Raw genomic sequence first — 6,000 nt, 5'->3', positions numbered from 1 at the left:
TAAGAATCGTTATCCGCTTCCCCTTATGTCATCAGCCTTCGAGATTCTGCAGGGAGCCAGGTGCTTTACTAAGTTGGACCTTCGTAACGCTTACCATCTCGTGCGCATCAGAGAGGGGGACGAGTGGAAAACGGCGTTTAACACTCCGTTAGGGCATTTTGAGTACCGGGTTCTGCCGTTTGGTCTCGCCAATGCGCCAGCTGTTTTTCAGGCATTAGTTAATGATGTTCTGAGAGACATGCTGAACATCTTTGTTTTTGTCTATCTTGACGATATCCTGATTTTTTCACCGTCACTCGAGATTCATGTTCAGCACGTTCGACGTGTTCTACAGCGCCTTTTAGAGAATTGTCTCTACGTAAAGGCTGAGAAGTGCTCTTTTCATGTCTCCTCCGTTACTTTTCTCGGTTCCGTTATTTCCGCTGAAGGCATTCAGATGGATTCCGCTAAGGTGCAAGCTGTCAGTGATTGGCCCGTTCCAAGGTCACGTGTCGAGTTGCAGCGCTTTTTAGGTTTCGCTAATTTCTATCGGCGTTTCATTCGTAATTTCGGTCAAGTTGCTGCCCCTCTCACAGCTCTTACTTCTGTCAAGACGTGTTTTAAGTGGTCCGGTTCCGCCCAGGGAGCTTTTGATCTTCTAAAAGAACGTTTTACGTCCGCTCCTATCCTCGTTACTCCTGACGTCACTAGACAATTCATTGTCGAGGTTGACGCTTCAGAGGTAGGCGTGGGAGCCATTCTATCCCAGCGCTTCCAGTCTGACGATAAGGTTCATCCTTGCGCTTATTTTTCTCATCGCCTGTCGCCATCTGAGCACAACTATGATGTGGGTAACCGTGAACTGCTCACCATCCGCTTAGCCCTAGGCGAATGGCGACAGTGGTTGGAGGGCGACCGTTCCTTTTGTCGTTTGGACAGACCATAAGAACCTTGAGTACATCCGTTCTGCCAAACGACTTAATGCCCGTCAAGCTCGTTGGGCGTTGTTTTCGCTCGTTTCGAGTTTGTGATTTCTTACCGTCCGGGTAGCAAAAACACCAAGCCTGATGCCTTATCCCGTCTGTTTAGTTCTTCTGTGGCTTCTACTGATCCCGAGGGGATTCTTCCTTATGGGCGTGTTGTCGGGTTGACAGTCTGGGGAATTGAAAGACAGGTTAAGCAAGCACTCACGCACACTGCGTCGCCGCGCGCTTGTCCTAGTAACCTCCTTTTCGTTCCTGTTTCCACTCGTCTGGCTGTTCTTCAGTGGGCTCACTCTGCCAAGTTAGCTGGTCATCCCGGTGTTCGAGGCACTCTTGCGTCTATTCGCCAGCGCTTTTGGTGGCCGACTCAGGAGCGTGACACGCGCCGTTTCGTGGCTGCTTGTTCGGACTGCGCGCAGACTAAGTCGGGTAACTCTCCTCCTGCCGGTCGTCTCAGACCACTCCCCATTCCTTCTCGACCATGGTCTCACATCGCCCTAGACTTCATTACCGGTCTGCCTTTGTCTGCGGGGAAGACTGTGATTCTTACGGTTGTCGATAGGTTCTCTAAGGCGGCACATTTCATTCCCCTCGCTAAACTTCCTTCCGCTAAGGAGACGGCAAAAATCATCATCGAGAATGTGTTCAGAATTCATGGCCTCCCGTTAGACGCCGTTTCAGACAGAGGCCCGCAATTCACGTCACAGTTTTGGAGGGAGTTCTGTCGTTTGATTGGTGCGTCCGTCAGTCGCTCTTCCGGGTTTCATCCCCAGTCTAACGGTCAAGCAGAGAGGGCCAATCAGACGATTGGTCGCATACTACGCAGCCTTTCTTTCAGAAACCCTGCGTCTTGGGCAGAACAGCTCCCCTGGGCAGAATACGCTCACAACTCGCTTCCTTCGTCTGCTACCGGGTTATCTCCGTTTCAGAGTAGTCTGGGTTACCAGCCTCCTCTGTTCTCATCCCAGCTTGCCGAGTCCAGCGTTCCCTCCGCTCAAGCGTTTGTCCAACGTTGTGAGCGCACCTGGAGGAGGGTGAGGTCTGCACTTTGCCGTTACAGGGCACAGACTGTGAGAGCCGCCAATAAACGCAGGATTAAGAGTCCAAGGTATTGTTGCGGCCAGAGAGTGTGGCTTTCCACTCGCAACCTTCCTCTTACGACAGCTTCTCGTAAGTTGACTCTGCGGTTCATTGGTCCGTTCCGTGTCTCCCAGGTCGTCAATCCTGTCGCTGTGCGACTGCTTCTTCCGCGACATCTTCGTCGCGTCCATCCTGTCTTCCATGTCTCCTGTGTCAAGCCCTTTCTTCGCACCCCGTTCGTCTTCCCTCCCCCCTCCCGTCCTTGTCGAGAGCGCACCTATTTACAAGGTACGTAAGATCATGGACATGCGTTCTCGGGGACGGGGTCACCAATACTTAGTGGATTGGGAGGGTTACGGTCCTGAGGAGAGGAGTTGGGTTCCGTCTCGGGACGTGCTGGACCGTTCACTTATTGATGATTTCCTCCGTTGCCGCCAGGATTCCTCCTCGAGTGCGCCAGGAGGCGCTCGGTGAGTGGGGGGTACTGTCATGTTTTGTCATTGATTATCATGTCTTGTCCCTGTGCTTCCCCTTCTATTCGTTTCCCTCTGCTGGTCTTATTAGGTTCTTTCCCTCTTTCTATCCCTCTCTCTCCCCTCCCTCTCTCACTCTCTCGCTCTCTCTTCTCTCTATCGTTCCGTTCCTGCTCCCAGCTGTTCCTATTCCCCTAATCAATCATTTAGTCTTCCCACACCTGTTCCTTATCTTTTCCTCTGATTAGAGTCCCTATTTCTTCCCTTGTTTTCCGTTCCTGTCCTGTCGGATCCTTGTCTATTATTCACCGTGCTGTGTCTATGTATTGCCCTGTCGTGTCGTGTTTCCCTCAGATGCTGCGTGGTGAGCAGGTGTCTGAGTCTGCTACGTTCAAGTGCCTTCCCGAGGCAACCTGCAGTTCTTGATCAAGTCTCCAGTCTGTTCTCGTCATTACGAGTAGTATTATGCCTTTTGTTTGTAAAGTAACTTTACTGGATTAAAAGCTCTGTTTTCGCCAAGTCGCTTTTGGGTCCTCATTCACCTGCATAACACCACTAGTGTGTAAGAACAGCCCATAGCCGTGGTACATTGGCCATATACCACAACCCTTCGTGCCTTATTGCTGAAATATTTACCAGAGAAGAGAGGTATAACATTTGCATTGCACCATTTGACTATACTGTTGCCCAATGTCTGCAGTATGGTTGAGTCCACCCATTTACTGTCGGTGAGTCACGCGAACAGTAGATTTGGAGACGGCAAGCCTCGCTATGTGACCTACTTTTACTTCAGTTATGTCTTCACTGAGACTTTTAAGGGATTCGAGTTTAACAATATATAAGTGGCGGTTTTTTATATAAGTGGATGTCATAAGGTGAATGCACCAATTTGTAAGTCGCTCTGGATAAGAGCGTCTGCTAAATGACTTAAATGTAAAAATGTAAATGTTTTGATGATGGAACGTTTAGACAATTGAAAACTAGATTAGGCTTTTTATTATTTTACATAGGCTATGAGAAAAATGATAGTCCCGTTGGCCAACTGTAGTGGACTATATATATATATATATATATATATATATATATATATATATATATATATATATATATATACCCGACTTATATCAATTTGATGTTATTTTAATGGACAAAAAAATAGATTTTCTTTCAAAAACAAGGACATTTCTAAGTGTTTTTGAAAGAAAAGCATTTTTTTGTCCATTAAAATAACATCAAATTGACCAGAAATACAGTGTAGACATTGTTAATGTTATAAATGACTACTGTAGCTGGAAATGGCTGATTTTTAATGGAATATCTACATAGGCGTACAGCAACCATCACTCCTGTGTTCCAATGGCACGTTGTGTTAGCTAATCCAAGTTTATAATTTTAAAAGGCTAATTGATCAGTAGAAAACCCTGTTGCAATTATGTTAGCACATCTGAAAACTGTTGTCCTGAATAAAGAAGCAATAAAACTGGCATTCTTTAGACTAGTTGAGTATCTGGAGCATCTCAGTGAAGACGTGACTGAAGTAAAGTAGGTCACATAGCGAGGCTTGCCGCCTCCCAACCTACTGTTCGTGTGACTCATCGGCAGTAAATGGGTGGGCTCAACCATACTGCAGACGTTGGACAACAGAGAAGAGAGGTACCGTTTTTGACTATAGTCAAATGGTGCAAATGTTATACCTCTCTTCTCTGGTATGTAATTAAGCAATAAGGCGCAAGGGGTTGTGGTACATGGCCAATATACCACGGCTATGGGCAGTTTTTATACCAGGGCTGTCAGCCAATCAGCATTCGGTGCTCGAAATACACAGTTTATAATCAAGCATGTCTCATACTCAAAATACTAAGTAATTAGTCCAGCTAGTAGTGCTTTATGATCGTATCCAATGTGTCCTTATTTTTTTCAAAATATAATAGGGTCATATTGTATAGGCACAGTGTGTTTGGACATCAAGTTTATTTTAAAAATCACAATATCCTTAAGAAAATAATATAATTAATTAATTCCAATAAAACAACAACATTGTAAGCTATGCCATAATGCACAGTCCATAGCAAAGCACACACATCCCTGGGTCCCTAGTCTTTTCAGTTCTCTGCAAATGACTGGAACGAACTGCAACAAACACTCAAACTGGACATTTTATCTCAATCTCTTCATTCAAAGACTCAATCATGGACAATTTTACGGACAGTTGTAGCTGCTTTGCGTGATATATTGTTTTCTCTACCTTCTTGCTCTTTGTGCTGTTGCCTGTGCCCAGTAATGTTTGTGCCATGTTTTGTGCTGCTATCATGTTGTGTTGCTACCATTTTGTTGTCATGTTGTGTTGCTACCATGCTGTGTTGTCATATGTTGCTCCCTTGCTATGTTGTTGTCTTAGGTCTGTCTTTGTGTAGTGTTGTGTTGTCTCTCTTGTTGTGATGTATGTTTTGTTCTATATTTATATATATTTATTTTTAATCACAGCCCAGTTCCCGCAGGCCTTTTGTCTTTTGGTAGGCCGTCATTGTAAATAAGATGTATTTCTTAACTGACGTGCCTAGTTTAAATAACATAAATAGAGGAAACCTCTCACACTATCCTCCATTGGATCAGCATCCATGTGACATACAGAAGAAAACATTAAAACCTCATTACCATTATTGAGAAGAATTCCATAAATAAAATAACGTAGACTATTTAACTACCCCGCGGTTTTATTATAGCATTATGTAAAACATATATATAATCCTTAGGTGCATATTTTATCGCAGGGTCCCGGTGCTTCATGTGAGCGCTGTGGCACAGTGGACGGTGTTATGGGTATAAGATGGCACAGACTTTCAAACAGACGGGTCTGCCAGCCGGAGAGCGTGAGAGGAGTGTCAACACTAATAAACACTGCAGCGGATATGCATGGTCACCGGGCTTGTCCACGTGACAGGGGCGCTGTTACGATCAGGCATACTTGAGTGGGAGCCGATCCTCTGCTATTTTCGTGGAGAAAATACCACTTTAGATCACCCACTTTAGCATCACCCAGTCATAGGCTACATCAATGTAAACACTTATCAGAGGAGAGGTAGAGAGACATGTGAGGGAAGAAGCGCCACATAATCTTGGATTTGTATATCTCCATATTATACGCCTAGGCTATAGTCTATTCGGGAAAAACGACCTAGGACGAGGCATACCGTTTTCTTTTTGAATGTTTCTTTGTATTAATAGGTTATTGTTAAAATATTATAGTAGGCTATTACTTTTTGGCTGTTGAAGTTGGCCTATCCATGCATGCTTATGAAAAACAGTTTACTAAAAACAGGTGTTGCACCTGAATGCTACTTTACAGTGATGGGAGGCACTGACACCCGTTTCAGTATGCCCTCTTGTGGTTAAAGAGCAGCATTGATCCACAGTGACTAACACCAATGTAACAGCCTGTTGTCTCTACTGTAGAATATGTTGAGATATTAACTCATTTACAAGAA

Source organism: Oncorhynchus gorbuscha, linkage group LG16 (genome assembly GCF_021184085.1).
Source record: "Oncorhynchus gorbuscha isolate QuinsamMale2020 ecotype Even-year linkage group LG16, OgorEven_v1.0, whole genome shotgun sequence".
Classification (NCBI taxonomy): Eukaryota; Metazoa; Chordata; class Actinopteri; order Salmoniformes; family Salmonidae; genus Oncorhynchus; species Oncorhynchus gorbuscha.
The sequence above is the reverse complement of the archived record's forward strand: the minus strand, read 5'-3'. Positions refer to the sequence as shown.